At 34.6% G+C, this 19954-nt stretch overlaps 1 protein-coding gene across 3 annotated transcripts in view; it reads left to right on the forward strand.

Moving 5' to 3' along the window:
- LOC147826671 (caltrin-like protein 1) overlaps positions 1-19954 on the forward strand; it is a 42206-nt gene that overhangs the window by 12643 nt on the left and 9609 nt on the right. For 2 of the 3 annotated variants that reach the window (XM_087180624.1, XM_087180625.1), the window contains exons 3-4: positions 12832-12906; positions 19823-19942. The gene's annotated coding sequence lies outside the window, so the exon portion shown is untranslated. The remainder of the gene's footprint in view (positions 1-12831; positions 12907-19822; positions 19943-19954) is intronic. The other variant, XM_087180626.1, reaches the window with a different exon arrangement.

The raw sequence follows: 19954 nt of genomic DNA on the forward strand, positions 1-19954 counted from the left end.
TTTGTAGGGTTTTTATCATAAATTCGAGTTGGATTTTGTCGAATGGTTTTTCTGCATCTATTGAGATGATCATATGGTTTTGTCCTTGGCTCTATTGATATAGTGTATTATACTGATTGATTTGCCTATGTTGAACCATCCTTGCATTCCTGGGATGAATCCCACTTGGCCAGGGTGTACGATCTTCTTGATGATCTTCTGCATTCTATTTGCCAGTATCTTATTAAGAATTTTTGCATCTATGTTTATTAGTGAGATTGGCCTATAGTTTCTTTTTTGGTTGGGTCTTTCTCTGCTTTGGGGATCAAGGTGATGCTTGCTTCCAGGAATGAATTTGGGAGTATTTCTTCCCTTTCAAATTCATTGAAGAGTTTAAACAGTAGTGGCAATGGTTCCTCTCTAAATGTCTTGTAGAATTCAGCAGTGAAGTCATCAGGACCCGGGCTTTTCTTAGTTGGTAGCTTTTTAATTACTTTTTCAATTTAATTGACTGATATTGGATTGTTTACAATTTTTAGGTCATCTTTGTTCAACTTTGGTAATTCATACTTATCTAGGAATCTGTCCAATTCTTCTGTGTTTCCCATCTTATTGACATATAGGTTCTTGAAATAGGTATTGATGATCCTCTGGATTTCTGCTGGGTCCATTGTAATTTCACGCTTTTCATTCCTAATTGCATGGATTTAGGCCTTTTCTTTCCTTTTTCTGATAAGTTTGTCTAAGGGTTTGTCAATTTTGTTGATTCTTTTGAAGAACCAACTCTTGATTTCATTGATTTTTTTGTATCGTTCTCTTAGCCTCCATTGCATTGATTTCTCCTCTGATCTTTATAATTTCCTCCCTTGTATGAGCTTTGGGTTTGTCCTGCTCTTCTTTTTCTACAAGCTTGAGTTCTGGCATCAGGTTGTTTATTTGAGCTCACTCTGTTTTCCTAATATGAGTGTTCACTACTATGAATTTCTCTTGTAAGACTCCTTTCATTGTGTCCCATAGATTCCAATATGTTGTATTGTCATTGTCATTTAATTGTAGAAACTGTCCGATTTCTTCTTTAATTTCCTCTGTGACCCATTGGTTATTCAGAAGTGTGTTGTTCAATTTCTACATGTATATGAAATTCCTGCAGTTTCTTTTGCTATGGATCTCCAATTTCATCACATTATGGTCTGATAATATACAGGGGATAACTTCAATTCCTTTGTCTTTACTTAAACATGTTCTATGAGAGAGTATCTGGTTTATTTTGCAGAATGACACATGTGCAGGTGAAAAGAAAGTGTATTCTGATTTTGTGGGGTGGAACACTCTGTAAACATCTGTTAAGTTCATTTGTTCAAGAGTTTGATTGACTCCTAGTATTTTGTTGGGTTTTTTTTTTTTTTTTGTCTAGTTGATCTATCTATTTGCGACAGTGAGGTATTGAGGTCCCCCACCACTATTGTATTAGTGCTTATTTGATTTTTCATGTACATTAGCATTTATTTTATATAGTTGGGTGCAGTAGTTTTTGCTCCATATATATTAATGATTGTCATCTCTTCCTCTTGGATTGTTCCCTTTACAAGGATGTAGTGTCCTTCTTTGTCTCTCTTAATCAGTGTTGGTTTGAAATCCACTTGGTCTTCAAAGAGGATAGCTACTCCTGCTTTTTTTTTCGGGTTCCTGTCACATGGAGTATTGTTTTCCACCCTTTAACTTTCAGTCTATGAGGTTTTTTGAATTAAGTGTGTTTCTTGTATGCAGCATATTGTTGGGTCTTGCTTCTTGACCCATTCTGCCAGTCTATTTCTTTTGATTGGTGAATTGAGACCACTACCATTGATGGTTATAACTTATATGTATTGACTTATCATTGTCATGACTTTTTCTTTTTCACTGAATTCTCCCCCTTTGCTTTAATTTCTTGTCATGCCCTATGGATTTATTCTGCTGGGCTTCTTGGGATTGTGGTCCTCCTTGTCTTTTCCTAAGATATTGTTTAAAATTTTTTGGAGTGCTGGTTTGATATTCATGAAATTCCTAAGGTTCTCTTTGTCATGAAAGTATCTTATTTCTCTATCAATTTTGAAAGATAGTTTTTCAAGGTAAATCAATTTGAGCTGGAGGCCGTTTTTCTTTAGGGTTTGAAATACATCACTCCACCTTGTGGATTTGTGTTCAGAAGTCTGCTGTGATTCTGATGGGCTTCCCATTGTATGTGATTTGTTTCTTTTATCTAACTGTAGAATTTTTTTCTTCTGTTGTGTTTCTGGAATCTTAACTATTATATGCCTATGTGTAGATTTTTTTTTGATCATGGCTAGTTGGAGAGGTATAGGTCTCACTTTTCTCTATGTCAAGTTTTTCCCCCCTATTTGGGAAGTTTTCTGCCATTACTTCTGTGATAAGTTTTTTATGTCACCTGCACTCTCCCCTGTTTCTTCCTTGACTCCAGTCACTCTGATGTTATTCTTTTTTGTATTGTCTAGCAGTTGCTGGATTGATTTCTCATGGTCTCTTACTATTTTTGAGGAATTTTTCTTTTCCTGCTCACTAATTCCAATTCTATCTTCTATATCTGAAATTCTATCTTAGCATTGGCTTATTCTGCTGCACAAATTTTCAATGGAGTTTTTAATCCCCTGGAAATCTGTTTGCATTTGTTTTATGGATTCCGTTTGTTTCCTATGTTGGGATTCCATCATGTTCCTCAGCTCCTCTGGTTTTTTTTAATCTGTGTCCACTCTAGATTTATTATTTGTGTCTTGTACTATGGGCACAATCTCTGGTGTTATCTGAGAAATTATTTCTGATTTCATTTTCTCCATGTCTTCTTTTGTTGCCAGTTCAGGGAATCCAGGTTGGTGAGTATCAAATTGTTCCATCTTGTTGCCCTTTGTGGTTGCCTTAGTTGATCTAGAAGTCTGGTTTTGAGACTTACTTACGAGTCTTCTCATTTTAACAGATGCAGCTTGCTGTGCCCTCGTTGAGGTGACTTTTTGCTCACCCAGTGGTCTTCATTCTCAGCAAGCCACCTAGTAACCTTTACTCTGCTGCTCACAGTATACCAACTTCTGTGTTCAGAGTGGTGGCCTTCTGGATCCCTGAGCTGACCTTTTGTCTGGGGAGGTTTCTGGCTTCAGCCTGTGCACATTTGGGATGGTATCTAGGCATGCCTCTTGCTGGGGCTCCTCTGTAGCTGTTGTCTGGGAGGGCCTTTGGCTGGGGGCTGTGCACCCCCATTCCTTTTGTCTGCACAGGCTTCTGGCCAGGCTCTCCATGCACTTATCAATGGTATTGGGGTGAGCCTGTGGCTGTTGTTTGTGCACCTGTGTAGCTCTTTTCCAGGCAGGTCCTTGGCTGTGATTGATGGTATGGTGGGCCTCTGGTTGAAGCTTGTGGGCCTTTGCAGCTCTTTTATGGATGGCCATTTGGCTTGAGTGGGTGTGCCCAAGCCTTTGGGGCCAGGGAAGAGCCCTGGCTGGGATTCACCTGCAACCATGGCAATCTTTTCCACCAAGCTACTCCCAGGATCTGCGCATACTTACAGATGGAATGGCAGGGCTCTGTAAACCCAGAATGTTTGAGTGGCAAAAAAAAGCCACTAAAGCTGTTTCATATAGACATAAGAATAGAAAATTAATGGCCCTCATCTGGTAAAAATAAAATTAAATTAAACATATATACTGCACATTAAACATAGAATAAGTTCTGAACATTAAAAATGAATCAATACATGAATTGAAATACACTATAATAGAATTCTTCAATTTTAATATAGGAAAGACTTTTTGGAAATGATCAAAGCACAATAACAGAAAAGACCGATATGTTTTATTATATAAAAATAACTTCATAGCAAAATCATATACAAACATGTTAAAACATATTTGATAAAGGGCTCATAAATCCCAAATAAATATAGTCAATTTAAAATTAAGGGATAGGTGCATAATTCAATGATGGAGTTTTTGCCAAACATGTGTGCGGTCCTGAGTTTGATTCTCAGCACCATAACAACAAAACAAAATAAAACAGAACAGAACAAAAACGAAATGATAAAATTGAGGGAATAAAAATAATGAAGTGATGGAAAAACAAGAAATATATGTACACATAATAATTCATGCATACCATATACCCAGTAAATAGAACACATGTGTAAATACCAAAGTTTCTCTGGTGCGAAAAACTAAAAATGTAAATAAGAATTAAAATGTATACTTGATATTGTGAAATAGACAGAAAATGTCTAAAGGAGTAGGGGAAGTAGGAGGGGTAGGGGAAAGGAAAGAAGGGAAAAGAAAAATGTGAGAAAAGGAAAAACATGGAAACAAAGTCTTTGTAAATAGGGAGGGGTGCAGGAGGTGAAGGGAGGGCAGAAGAACGGGGAAAAATTAAGAACCAAGATACATCATGGAAAGGTACAAGATCCCATCCAGGTGCCCCCTCCAAAAAAACAAAAAGTACAAGATCCCAATGATGAATGTAACTGTATTGTATAACTAAATTGTACCAATAAACTTAATGGAAAAAAATAGAGAAATGAAATTTAAATTTTTAAAAGATGTTCAATTTCATTCAGAATAAGAAAAATGCTAATTAAAACTCTGCTGAAATGCCATTTCTTATCTATTAAGTTAGCCGTTGAAAAAGAAGTACTTGTACTAGTGTTGGGAATCCAAATTGATGCATTTATGGAATGAAAGTTGTCAATGTTGAGCAAAACTACATTTGGAGTTACATTTAATCCACCCATGGAAATTCAAGGAATTTGTCCTGAAGATGGATCTTTAACAATAAAAAAATCATATGTGTTAGATTATTTCTTGTAGCAGTATTTTCATCTGCAAAATATTAAAGTGAACTGAATGGTTAAACATAGAATATTGGATAGTTTGATACATTTACCTAATGAAAGTATGTGCAGTTGAATAAAAGAGTAAAGAAGATCCCTTATTGCTTAGGTGTATGTGGTAACTTCTGGAATATTCTGTAAACTAGAAAATACAAGATGCAAAGAAGTATCTGTAGATCTATAGTATGGTATCTGCTGGTTTGATTTTTTTGTTTGGTTGGTTTTGGTTTTGATTTTTTTGGTGACAGGGTCTCACTGTGTAGTTCAGGCTGGCCTTGAACTCAGTATGTAGCCCAGGCTGGACTCGAATACCCAGTTATCCTCCTGTCTCAGCCTCCCAAGTGCTAGGATTACAGGCCACTGCCACCATGCCTGGCTTGCTATATTTTATGTAAGAAAGTAAGAGGATAACAAAATGTATGTGAATATATTTATTTGGGCAAAAGGAAACACAGGAAGCATAGAGACTGATGCAATTAGTTACATAGAAGATGAGAACTGGACTGGAGTGGAAAGGGTAATGGTGTGCGGGCAATGACAGTTCTTTGAACATAACATTTTGCTCATTAATTTTCATATCCCTTAGCTTCAGAACAACTTTAAATTGATCTTAAAATTTTTCTTAATCTATACATTATGTGAAAGCATGTTCATTGTTTTCAGATACTAGGGATCTTTCCAGAGTAACTCCCTTTTCCAATGGTAAGAAATTGATCTCTCATTGTGCACAATATATTTATTTGTTCAATATTGGAACCTTCAAAAAATGATTTCCAGAATTCATAGTTCATGTTCATAGTTCATAGTTCAAGAAGTTCACAAATTAAAACTCAATGTATACTAATTTTTTGATATTTAGAATAAAAGTATATAGTTTAAATGTTGTATTCAAGAATTACTTTGGTTGGTTTCATTCTATCCACTTCAGTGTAGGTGTATTTATCTTTTAAAATATGGCTTAGTTTGTTTCTATTTTTATTTTTTAATTATTGTGTATTTTATTAATTAATTTTTTTGTATGTGAGACATGGCAAGGTTCCAAAAATGAATATTACAGTAAATCAACATGGTATGATATTGGCTTAAAGACAGACACATAGGTTAATGGAATGGATTAAAATGTTCAGAGATAAGACACACATCCTTATTTTAATTATGTTTGAAATGTCTGACTTAAATATTTTGTCTGCCAGGCAGTATCCTATCTCTAGTAGTAAGTAATAGGGGTTTGATTTTCTTCATATTCCTTGTTGTTGTTTGAGACAAGATCTCACTATCTCACCTAGGCTGGCCTTGAATTTGTGACTACTACCTCAATCTCTCTGTAGCTGGGATTATGGTTGTGCACCACTGTATGTAGTAGTCATATAGATTTTAAGGTAACTCATTGTTTTGTATTACCCAACTATTAAGATATAGATCAGCCTAACATCATGAACACAAATACCTTTGTTCTTCATTGGCTTGTTTTCCATTCCGACATTTTAAAGAACATTTTGAAACCCAGATGATAGTGCAACATTTTTCTAGGGGAAACATCATATTAATAGTATGTACTGCTTATAATGAAAACATTACAATTCTCTGTGTGCTAGAAGATTTCCTTTGATTTAAATTTTTTTTTTTTTTTTTTTTTGTACCGGGGATCAAACTCGGGTCCTTGTGCTTAGCGGGGCAGGTGGCGGAACCACTGAGCTAAATCCCCAGCCCTTAAAATTTTTTTAAATGAGGAAAAGAATCCACAATACAAAAAGAACACATGGGTTTTTTTTTTCCTTTTAGGAAAATATATTTTAATGAGATCTAGTTTAGATTATCAAGCCTGTAGTTTTATATTTGAACAAAATATTCCCCAAAGTCACAAAATGACTCTTTTTCTTTCCTATAATTTAAGAAATTTAGGTATTTATTTCCTCAGACTTCCAAGGTTTCAGCATGTGATGAAAAATCAGTATGTGATGAAGTAGAATATATCAGGGAAAATAAGATCTTGCAGAGAAAGCAGCCATTGGAGCTGATTTAACACCCTCCTTTGGTAAGGCCTGAGAAGACCCTGAGATTGATTAGTTTACTTTTAGTCTGTTACACAGCTGACTTCCCAAACATCCGAGCACCCAATACCCTCCGATCGTGTCACTCCTGTGCACTTGATCTTGTTAGTTCCACGCTCATGTCAACTCCAGCAACTCAGACCTGAGAGAGGCCATCTGCTCTAAGGAGGGGCAGACAAACCCCGAGGATAACCTTTTTTCTTTCAGAATCCAACTCAGAATCACCGTCCTGGACTGAAAGAGAAACTAGATTCAAGACTTTCCATTTCCTCAAATTCCTTACCTTACCCTACTTATCCTGTCACTTTTCAAAATTGTAGCCAGGGAGCATATAGAGAAATGGAGATTCATGTTAAGAATGAAGTTTGCCCTATTTTCATGAGCAGAGGAAACAAAAGGAAAGTGTTGGGAGAAAAAAAGGGGAGAAACTTTCAGAGAGAGGAAAGCTGAAGAGATCGCACCACTGACTTGGACTAACGGTAAAAGAGGAAAACTGAAGTTTCTTGAAACTGAAGTGGCTGACTGTGAACCTGCTGGGGTCACCTTGAAGTCAATAGTAGGCTGGTAAAGAGTTGTTCTGTGAATCCGTGGCCAGATAGATGCAGAAGGGGCAGGCTCCTTGCTTAGTTGAGTGACCACTGGCTTGGCATGGGTTTATCTTTATGGCTTTTTCTCGGTTTGATCCTCCCTTAAACCACCCACTCCATTGTTTCATGCTCCATCAGTCAGGGGCAGGCCTGCAGGTTCTGTGTTTGTACTTCCTGATTGTAGATCATGAGGACATGAAGTACTGGCACCCTAAATATCTTACATTTTCAAAGCAGATTAATGACCTGCCACATTCCAGGCCATATAGAACACTTTATTTCCAAATTCAACACTAGTTCCAGTCTTCTCATGTTGCTCTGTTTCTACTTCTCAGAAATCTTATAAAAATGTTTTTCTGTTAGCCAGAATACCAGTTGGTAACCTTTCTAGTACCCAATCCACCCAGTCTACACCTCAGTGTAGCCAAGCAAGAAAACAGACCATTCTCTGGAAAAGTTTTATCTTACACACTTTAAACCTTGCTAGTTAGTGCTCTTTTTGCTGCTTTGTATTCCCTTACCACTTTTAATCCTGTAGCCTGACATTTATAATCACCTCTCTATTCTTTCTTCTTTCTTCCAAGCTGGGACAATTTCAGTTCTGATTTTCCTATTCCAGACATTAGTTGTGAAAAATAATTTAAAAATTCCATACAATGGACTGTACAATCTCGATAGACTACTAAAGAAGGCTGCTTTTATTTAATGTCATGTTGCTACTTATGCCACCTGCCCCATGCTATTTCTTTCTTTTACCGATTTTTTTCAGTTGACCTCATGCCGCCCACATTACTTTGAGTGGAAAACTTCACCTTTTCCTACCTGAGTAAATAAGCATCAGGATGGAGTAGGCCCCCTTTATCCTTCTTCACTTTAAAATAAGGGAAATTTGGTTATCTACCTTTTTTCTATTTTTATCCTTTATCCAATGTCGATTTACCTCGGGATCTGCTTTTCCATTGACCTGTCTCTCTCTGTCAGCAACTGGCTATGTGATTCACATTCCTTATCATATTTATTTCTCACAACAACCCTTCTGAATACTTCCTCCCAGGAAATTAGATTGTATGTTCTATAAAGAAAAAGATCCTATTTTTTATCTAACTGAACTCGGTAGTCACAATGAAGAAAAAACTTTTTCCACATAATATGAATTAAGCAAATATATATGGGAAAAAAGAAAGGAAAAAAATCTATGCATTTTTGTTTGTTTGCTTACTGCATTCTTCAGTAGTTTTTGAAAATTTCCCTTTCCATATGTACTTTAGATACACTGCATCAACCAAGAAATAGCCCTCCTGGAATTTTGGTTTGGGAAAAGGAATATCATCAAAACAGTCTTTCCCTGCATGAATATCATGTGCCTTCTTTTGGATATGTAGGGTACTTTTTCTGTTATCTAAGCATTTTAGGAATAATATTTCTAAAGCTGAATTTGTTGTCCTACTGAAATCCTGCACTGGCACTTTATTTATTTTATGGGGTGATAACTTCTGATAAAATATGGCTAAGAAGAAAGTAACATTTCACTTTGTATAATAGAATTCAAATAGCTCACCTTATTTGGGAATAAATGTATTCTTCTTTTCTCCTTAACAAATGCAGATCCTACATTGCTTGCCAACTTTTCATATAAAATTGTTTCCTTTCACTTTTGTTATTTTATATAGTTCCATGTCTATTTGTTGATTGTAGTTTTAATCATTAGTAACCTCTCTTTTATAGAAAAAACTAAATAGTAGAGAATTGTGCATTTTTGTTAACACGCAGCCCCCCCCGCCTCAGGTGCTTGGTAACCACTGTTCTACTCTCCATTTCTATGAGCTTGACCTTTTTGATTCCACACATAAATGAGATCGTGCAGTACTTGTCTTTCTGTGCCTGGCTAATTTTACTTAGCACAATATCCTTGAAATTTATTCATGTTATTGCAAATGACAGGATTTCATTCTAATAAAAGTCTAGACAGCATTCCATTGTGAATATGTACTGTCTTTTTTTGGTCTACTCATCTGTTGTTTGAAACGTTCAGGCGTTTCCATATCTTGACTGTTGTGAATAATGTGGCAATATACACAGGAGTGCAAATGTCCCTTCCACACACTGATTTCATTCCTTCAGACATATAACCAGAATTGGGACTACCAAATCAAATGGAAATTCTTCTTTTAACTTTTGGAGGAACTGTCATACTGCTTTTGGAAATGGAGTAGTAATTTACATTCCCACCAGGAATGCACAAGGGTTCCCTTTTCTCCACATCCTTGCCAAAATATGTCTGTAATCTTTTTTGATAATATCCACTCTAAAAGGTGTGAGATGGTATCTCATTGTGGCTTTGATTTGCAATTCCCTGATGATTAGTGATATGAAGCATTTTTCTTATATCTGTTGTTCATTTGTATATCTCTTTTTGAGAAATGTGTATTTGGTCCTCAGCCAATATTTTAAATAAGCTTATTTGTATTCTTGTTATAGAATATATCCTGATATATTAAGGATATTAGCACTATGTCATCTATGATTTGTAAATATTTTCTCCCATTACATAGATTATATCTTCACTCTCCTCATTCTCTACTTTATAATTCCATTTGCCTATTTTTGCTGTTCTTGTTTGGATTGCATCTAAGAATAATTGCTCAGACCAATGTCATGGAGCTTTTCACCTGCTTTTTCTACTATTAATGTTACAGTTTCAGGCCTTACATTTAAGGCTTTCATTCATTTTGAGTTTATTCTTGTATATGGAATGAGAAAAAGATCCATTATCACTCCTTTTTTTATTTTTCATTATCACTCTTTTGCATGTGGATATCCAGTTTTCTGAAACTATTTATTGAAAAGATTGCAATTTTTCCAGTATGGGAAATCATGTGTTATAAATAGATGAAAACTCAACAGTCTAGAGTTTTATATCCACTTACTTATGCCAATAAAAGTGAAATAAGGAAATTTTTAAATTAATAAAAGCTAAAAAAATTGCCTTGAGATCTACAAATAAAAAATAAAGTGTTAGAAACATAAATATCTGTATAAAATCCACTTCTCATTTCCAGATTCCTTTAAAAAGAGAACTGACAAGTTAATGTATAAATGATAACCAAATATTATGTGGCTTTTTATTTATATGGAAAATATGTTTGATAATAGAAATGCAAAGTAAGTTAAAAAATGCAAATATAGTGTTGCATTATTATTTCATGTATTACACTCCAAATTTTATGTGTTCCATTATTATTTCATGTATTACACTCCAAATTTTATATTCTTACTTAGATGATAGTCTGTAATAAACTAAATACATGCTAAAATTCTATATATTTAAAACATATATTGCTAATAGTTTAATGGGCAAAATAAAATAGAACTATAAAAATTCATAACTAATCCAAATGAAGTCAGGAAAAGAGAGAAAAAGAAACAGACATGATGTTAGAAAGAGGAAAAAATAAAAAAGAATTTAAACCTAATTATAATGATAATTACACTAAATTCAGATCATTAAGTACACCAACTAAAAAAATGTTACACTAAAGAAAAACATAATAGCCAAGTAATTTTCTATCTGCAAAAACCACACATAAAAAGATGTATATAATATTTCATTTAAAAGTAACTGAATGTATAAAGAGTATATCAAGAAAATATCAATTATAAGACAGCTGGAATGGTAGAAAAATTAGATTTCTGGATAAGGCGTATTGTAAGACATAAAAAGGGATCTTTTATTAAAAAAAATCTTTAAGAAAAGAGAAGAATCCAAAATGTGAATGCATAAAATTTCAGAGCACTGATGAAAATAAAGAAAAAATTGACTGAACTGAAAAGAGAAATAGACAAATGCCCAACAGTAGTTAGAGATTTCAGCATTCACTTTTTATAATTGGTAGAACAAGGGGATAGAAAATTAGAAAGGGTACAGATGACTTGAATAACACTGTTAACCAACTTGATGCAATTAAAATACATCAAGTACTACAACTACTTCTAAGGATATGTAGTAGATGTATTTTCCCTATTTCTATCATTAAGGACAACTGAAAAGCTTAGACTTTACATATAAAACAAATTTAAGAAGATTTTCTCTCTGCTTTCCATTTACCTTGCCCTTCTGCCCCAGGCAGGCCACAGAAACTAAGATTTCTTTTCCTGAAGTGGATCATAAGACACTAAACATAAATTCTAACCTTCCCCTCCCTTTCTGTTTTAGAGATACCCATTAAGAAATTATCCAATAAGAGACCCAATTCTGAAGGGGTCCTAGCCCAGACCTGAGGCAAAGAAATGCTGCACAGACAGTCCTGCATAGAAGGACCTTGCTGTGCTTTCCCACTTCGTTGATTAGCTTTCAATTTTACCCTTTTGTGCAATTACATTTCAACACAATTGTCCATCCTTATGAACATACACTAGAGTCTAGATGAAAATTCAAAAGAATAGCACGCTGAGTTTCTGGGCAGCTTAACACATGGAGGATTACAGGAACTATTATTCATCAGGACCCTGAGTATCTTCATGCAGAAATTTACTTCCAGGGTTTAGAACTATCCTATATAATAGCCAGTGCATGTAAGTGTAGCATTTGTACAGGTTCTGTGAGCTGCTGTAGCAAATTAAGCAAATGTAAAGAGGGGATGGAGAGAACCTGCATTTGTAGTCACTCATTCAGAAGTTCTAGAGGCCCAGACGAGCAAGTGGATCTAGAGTAAGAACAGTCTTGGGGATGGAACATCAATCTGTGAGATCTGATACTATCTCCAGGTAGGTAGTGTCAGAACTGAGTGGGTCTAGAGGATGCCCAGTTGCTGTCTACTGCAAAACTTCTCCTGGACGGGAGAAATTCCCTCTACCTTTTGAGGTTAGAGAACTCTTCTCTGCTGATTGCGAGTAGAGGAAAAAGAATGTATTTTTTCCCTGAAAAGAAATCATTTTGATTAATATCCATACTCAGGATATCTCAGTTGTTAAATATGTATCACTGGACATGCAATGTATCTAATATTAGACATGCTAGGCATTATGTTCCTAGTAAAGAAGTAAAGTGTGTGTTTGCCAAGTCCCTATTTATTTTTAAAAATATTTTCCTAGTTGCACGCCTAGGTTGAGATGTTTGAATCAAGAGTCAAGAGATTAATATAATTTTATCTCCTTGTGAACTGTCAGTGGATATCCAATCTGATATAAAATATTCTAAGGTGAATTTGTTTCTTGTTACTTATATTGCTTTCTGTATTTATAAATAGATTAGTCCAGTAAAATGGTGAATGTATAGTAATGACTGGAATTAAAGTAGTAAAAATATTGACCTAAATGGTTTCTTAATTGGTAGTTGCTTTTTTTTTTCTTCCAGAACTGAGGATCAAACTTAGGACTGCATTTGTCAGGCAGGTGTGGTGCCTCTGAGCTACATCCACAAACTCAAATGGTAGGTGCTTTTAAGCCAACTGGTAAAATTTAATGTTTCTTTCTATATAAAGCATTTCTTTTTGCTTCTTAAGAGCTTTTCCTCTTTAATATTTAAACTACAGGAAGATTAAAATTTATTCAGGCAAATTTAAAATTGAACTAAAATTCTGTATTACAAGCTGCCACACATCAACTGACTTTTCACCTCTACTCAGATCTTTTCAGTATTTTGCAGTATTGACAAGTACTTATTTTGCTTTCAGGATTTTAGTTAAAGTACTCTTTGTTAAATTGTTCTAGTTAATTCATTAAGCAAAAGATATGAGAGGTTCCTTTAATTTATTTTTATTTCAAATTATTCTTTCATCTTTATCTTGCAATATTTTTTCTATAATGCCTAAAGAAATTTCTATTTCTTATTTTTTTTGTGAATAAAACTGGTGTCTTGAAAAGAAGTCCAATTTAAGTAGTAAATAAAGTTAACCACAGGTAAACTTGGTTGGACATCATATATTTTCATTATGTATGAAAACTTCAGCTTAAGAGAAGTATAAATTTGGATGTAATTAGATTAGTGTATGATCCTAGTTCATGCACCACCTGCTGTAGTTGCACATAACTATCATCTACAGATTAAAAATAATACCAATGCCTAGAAAATCAAATCACAAAGATTCAGAAAAGTGGAGAAAAGACAGATCACATAGGGATCTAGGGACCTGAGGAACAATGTTGTGCTAAGTTTTTCAATGAATGTTTTATTTTACTTGTTAGAATTTTGGATCTCTCAATTTAATACTCAGCAAGATTAAATTAATTCTTCTTACCCAACTGCAAGGCAAAAATCATACAAATTTAAGTGTAATGGCATTTACTGCACAGATAGGGCCACAGGTGTTAGTGCAATTTACTGGAATACCTTTGATATTACTTTGATATTAGAATACCTTTGATGTTACTGTCCCAGGCTGTAAAAATCAGAAAATGACATACTGTGTCAGATAATAGCCATGAAGTAAATTCTGCAACATGCATTTTTTGAGTTTTTTACATTGTGCCATTTTACGTAGTAGCATCAAGCATAATTTATCACATGTAATTCCAGTCCAGGTTACCTATTTGAGTAAAAAAAATAAATAAATAGGCGATTTTCAAAGAAACGTAGAAGAAGCAGATACATACTAAGACATCTATTTTCTTTCATGAGTCTGTGATGAGTCAGGGGATTCAATATTCTTCTGGAGCTTCAGAATGATATCATAAATTACTTTCATATTTTCCTAAGAGAGTGAAACTGTTTCGGCTTAAGCCATCCAACTCTACCATGTTTATTGTGTGCGCTGGTTAAGCTTAATTTTGTCAACTTGATTAACTTAGGAGCTGTCCAGGGAATTGGTGGAGTGCACTTCTGGATGTGTCTAGGTGGCCATGGAGGCATGATCTTGGGCACTATGGTCCCTGACTCCATCCTCTCTGGCACTGTTCACCTGCTTCTCAGCTACTATGAATTAAGCAACGTTGCCCTGCCATTTATTTATGCATGGTATTTTAACCTTGGAACCAGCTAACTATGAACTGAATCTCCTGAAATCATCTTAAGGTGAATTAATCCTCTCCTTCTCTAGGCTGTGAGCATCAGGTATTGTGCCCAAGCAATGGGAAAGCTGACTAATAGACTTTTATCTCTCATTTGTCAAAATTCTCCTGGCCATTGACCTCATTATTATAAAAATTAAAAACTAGCTTATGATCTTCCCTGACATCAAATTCCTGACAAAAATTTAGCTTCAGGAAATTAGATTTATGGATAATCCCATATAGATATTGAAATCTGCAAACTTTCTAGGTGTCCTTTTCTCTGCTAGAACACAATGTTACCCTGGCCCAACATAATGATTATAATAATTATATGATCAATTATAATAATAATGGTTACCATTATCTAGACATTTACTATGTAATTGGGTAAAACTCTGGATATGTTGTTTCATTTCATCCTTACATCAATCTTCTGAGCTACACACTTTTTATCATTCTCACATTATTAATGAAGAAATTAAAGTTTGAAGCTTAATTAACTTACTAGAGACAAAGATGCAATTAAATAGCAGGGTAGAATTTGGATTTACATTTTACTGGATTCATTTATTCATTCCTCAAACTGATATTTACTTTCTATTGATTTGCAAGGAATTTAACTCATAGACACTATATTAAGGAAAGGTTGCTCTAAAAATATAAAAATAAACAAACAAAAAATTCAGTTTTCAATGAGTAATTTGAAGAAAATAAAATATGACCCATATTAGCTATCTGAGGTGGGAAGCTTTTTTGCTTAAATGTCATATAGGCAGGAAAATCTTTACTGAGAAGGTGAATATGTGTGAGTAGATACTAGAAGGAACTATTCATGGGAAATCTAGACAAAAAGAGTTTGTGAGCATATCCAGAAACAGAAGAGAGGAGTTTGGGTGATGTAAGGAAGGGAATAAACAGTGTTCTTACAGTATAAGATAAAACATATCAAGTCTGGAAGGCTTTGAAGCAGAATTGCAAGCATATGAAGAATTTGAAGTTGGATTCCAGATGCAAGGAGATCTAGACACTGGACTTACACAACCTCTTTTGGACTTTAAAATCCACATTGATTTACTTTGGAATAATTAATTTAGAGAGGATGAGAAGAAAAAAATTGGTGAAAACAATGATCATACTTAGTATTAGGTCTGAATAGAAAGAAGTTAAAAGAATTTTTTAGTTCCTTATTGAAATTTGAAACTCCAACTTTACAGTAAAACTCCAACCTTTACAGTAAAATCTTGATAAACCTTGGAAGAAAACCACTCAGAATGTTCTTTTTATTTTCCAGGATTATGTTTCTAGAATTCCACTTTGCAGGGCTAATATCAATTAAGAAATGTCAACAGAAAACATCCCGTTTCTACTCCCTTGTATTGTATATCTATACGTTGTCCATCTATAAGGTTTATTCCTCTTGATCCTTACTATCCCTTCAAGAAGAAACTACAGAAATAATAAAAATAGATCTGCCTACATATCGAGAGCAAGAGTTCTCTCTGTGTAAAATAGGAGATGCTTCCAAAATTTAAAATCATCTTCACTGTGTTTACCCCTATTAAAGAGCAGGAGATTTGAACCTACCTGGATCTAGGCCATCTAAAGGCTAGGAGCAGTGCAGACTCCATACATCTGTCTTCTCTCTCAAGTGATACTCTTTAACGAAAAATAGAGAAAGAAACCATTGTCCTGTTCACCCTGCCTCTGTCCATTCACCTGAGGCCTCTTGCTTTTATTATTTTTAAATGACAGTCTCTGTGGGGAGTAAACTTGATAACCCAGGAGAAGTAGGGGATGCAGTATCCTTTATCAACCCTAGAAGGTCTTTATGGAAAAGTCTCTGCAAGATAAGTTTCTCAGATTTCATCAGTTATTCGTCGACAGTTGTTTGTGAATAGATCCTATTCTCGAGCTTGACAAAGTATCTCAAGACATGCAGAAAGGAGAGGTGAAAATGGTACCATGCTTTTACAGAGAAAAGAAATTCATGGAGAATTCTAATTAGTGCTAGCAGAAGCCCTGAAGTGTAGAGGAGCATTACTTGTCCTGATAACAGCAAGACATCGCAGGTGATTAGACACGTGACACAGTTCTTAAATTGGATAAAAAAGCTAGAAAGAAAAAATAAGATTGAGTAGTGTAAGGCTCTGACAAATAAGCTACAATGTGTGAACAATGTCTTCAAAACAATGTAGCAATAATAGAGGTTTTGAAGAAGGAAAAGATTATCATGACTTCTTAACTATTCAGCTCTGTCAACATAATGCATATCTTTGAGGTTAGAAAATCCAGGGATCCTCATTCTGGTACTTCCTGAAACCTTTAACAGAACTTTTTGTTATTGTTGTTTTTTCTGTTTTTTTTTTTTCAACTTTCCGTAAGTTAGGACCTCGGTTTTGGAATGACATTTATAACACTCACTAAAAGGACAGTTATATATTTTAAATTGCCTGTATTATAATTATGTGTCAGTACAAAATACCGATACTTATACTCAAATACATATATGTAAAAATATATATATACATGTATATACTCACCCAGATATATACCTCCCAATATATAAGGAAAAGGATAATGCTTCATTATAAATTAATGGTTAAAGACATAAGCTCATTCCATTTCTATGGGACATGGTATCTTGGGTAGGTAACTTACTGAATGTTTACCTTAGATAAAAGGTAGAAGTAAAGCTAAAACATTTGTGACTGTGGCTCTGAAATCTGGTAACTGTTCAATGAGAGAACCCAATATTTTTGCCATCACATATGATACATATTCCTCATAAGAACTGAAAGCATGTGCATATATTTCTAAATTGCTCAGAATTTTAAATCACTATATGGTCAAAATATTTCTTGTTTTTATTGAAGTTATTTTTCCATTAGTTTTCAATTTTAGAAAATTCAATAATGTGGAATATTTATTACTGAGTAAAACCTTAATTATTCAAAAATGTGCTAATTGGGAACAATAGTAGGTGCTTCTATAGCTCTTAATATAAATCAGACACTATTTTAACAAATTTATATATATTAATTGTTTTTGTTTTTGTAATAGACCATTAAGCTAAATTTTATTACCATTTTATAGATAAGAAAAGTGAGAAAACTGAGACTCTCAACAGTTAGGTAATATTGGGGAAATATAATTATGATAGCTAATTTTATGAGTCAATATGAATGAGCTGAGGGAAGCTGAAATAATTTCTGGCTGTGTATCTCACAGTGTTTGCCTAAGAGATTAGCACTTGCATCTGCAGAATGAGCAGAAGAGGCTGCCCTCATCACTGTGGTTCAGCATCACCCAGGCTCCTAGGAGCCTACAGAGACTGAAAAGGCAGCGAATTCCCTCCTTGCTCTCAAGGTGGGACATCCACCTTCTCCTGCCTTCTTCACATGTTTTCTTATTTTTAGTTTGCAAACATATGGATATCAGGCGACCCTCCCATCTCAGGCTCCTCAGTAGTTGAGACTACAGGTGTACACTACTGCTCTGGGCTCTGATTTGTGATTAATATGTAAATATCATTTTTAAGGTCCATATGCAGTCTTACATAAGCCAAGCCTAAGGAGTTATAAATCTGGAGCTTGACCTAAATTTTTATCTAAGGGCCTTTTTGTTTTGTTTCTGCAATTCCTGGTATGTGTTATCAGCAGGATTTTCAGCTCTGTCAAAAAAAAAAGAGTTAAAGATGTTGTATTACAATGATATACACATACTCATGTTTATAGCAGCCCAACCCATAATAGCTAAATGTTGGAAGCAGTCTAAATGTGCTTCAACAGATGAATGGATAAAGAAAATGTGGTATTTATACACAGTGGAATACTGCTCTGCTATTTAGGATAAATGTGAGTCATTTGTACAAAAATGGATGTGCTTTGAGATCATAATGTCAAGTGAAATAAATCAGACACATAAGCTTAAATCTCACATGGTTTCTCTTAAATGGGAAATCCACACTATAAGCAAAATGATAGATAGAAAATGGGAAACAAAGAGATAGATTTTTTGCAAAAGGAAGATGATAAGAGAAGAAGGGAGGGGAAAGGAAGGGAGAGGAAGGAGATGTAAAAAGAATTGATGTGTTATGTATATGTACCAACCCCCCATGATGAATGTAATCATTATGTACTTCTAACATATACCATACACATAAAAATGTAAAAAATCATTGTCTTCAGTATTTACATCATTCTTTCTTGTGTTATCAATAATGAGTTACTATTTTATGAGCAGGTAGTTGTTAAAACTTTTAACAAATCAGCTTAAATTTTCCATGTAATAATTCAGTTCCTATTAAAGTAAAAAGTCTCCTACATTTTCAAGTTCTCTGTATTGATAATAGAACTAAACATATGTATTATCTGCATATACATTCACTCTATGCACAGAATAAAGAATTGCAGCACTAGTAACTGCTATTACCTCATCTGTTATACAGATTTAATGCTATGTAAAACCTGGACTTCCAAAATTTCATGAGAACTCACCACAGCATAAGAAACCCTAACTTGGTCAATTTTATTGAGCATATAACTCACCTGTAAGCATTAAAAATGCAATACAAACAGAAATATCAGGTCATCTTTTCTCTCTATCACCAAGAGATTAGTTAGAATCTCCCACTAGGAAGGGAGAAGTTTGTCATACATATTTATTTGGCAGGATTGCTGTTTCCAAATTTCGAACTTCAAGGCAGTGCCAGGCTGTATCTGAGCAAAGACCATATTGAGGTCCTCCTAACAGATGGATGCTAATAGATTTTCATGTGGAGGACTTAATGTTCTGGCCAGATGGTGCTTGTAGTGAGCCAGATGAATAATTCAGGCCAACAAGCTCTAAGTGAAAGTAGGGGCCAAATATTTCAGTGCTAGTGGGAGTTGCTTCAGAATTCCTTTCCACTTGACATCACACCTGTTGCTGCTTCTAAGATTGATCACATAAGTGAAGAGCCAAGGAATTTAGATGGTGAGCTGTGACAATCTGTGCCAAATAGTGTATCTTAAATCATTATAATCGTTCTGCAAATAGTATGTAATCCATGTTTCATCCCAACAACTGATAAAGTGAAAAATTCCACTGATTAAGTGACAATATGCAGTCCATTTTGGTGAACATGAAATTCCTGAATTTGTGTAATAAGAGAAACAGAGTGTGGTGACACTAGCTTAGCGATTTAAAGAAACACTATCTATGTCAAGGTGTTGACCCACTGTTACCAGAATACTAATGATCAGATTTAGCTGAATGTCTCCTAACTACACTGTGCACCCAGAGATAAAGTCAGATAGTGTCTAGGAGGTAGGGGAAGCAGTAGATATTTGAGATGATTCTCTGTCCTTCTTTTCCAGTCCTACTGAATCAGAATCTAGACTGGAGAAACGTTAGAGCTGGAATTTTTGTAGTACCCCCCACGAGTGTTCATTAATCAAATTAGGAAAATGCTGACATCCAGTGTCTTTGAATGGAAGGTAAGGATAAAG

This window comes from Heterocephalus glaber, unplaced genomic scaffold (genome assembly GCF_053883595.1).
Source record: "Heterocephalus glaber isolate CG9 unplaced genomic scaffold, H.glaber_assembly_v1.0 deba00001463, whole genome shotgun sequence".
In the NCBI taxonomy this organism is placed as follows: domain Eukaryota; kingdom Metazoa; phylum Chordata; class Mammalia; order Rodentia; family Bathyergidae; genus Heterocephalus; species Heterocephalus glaber.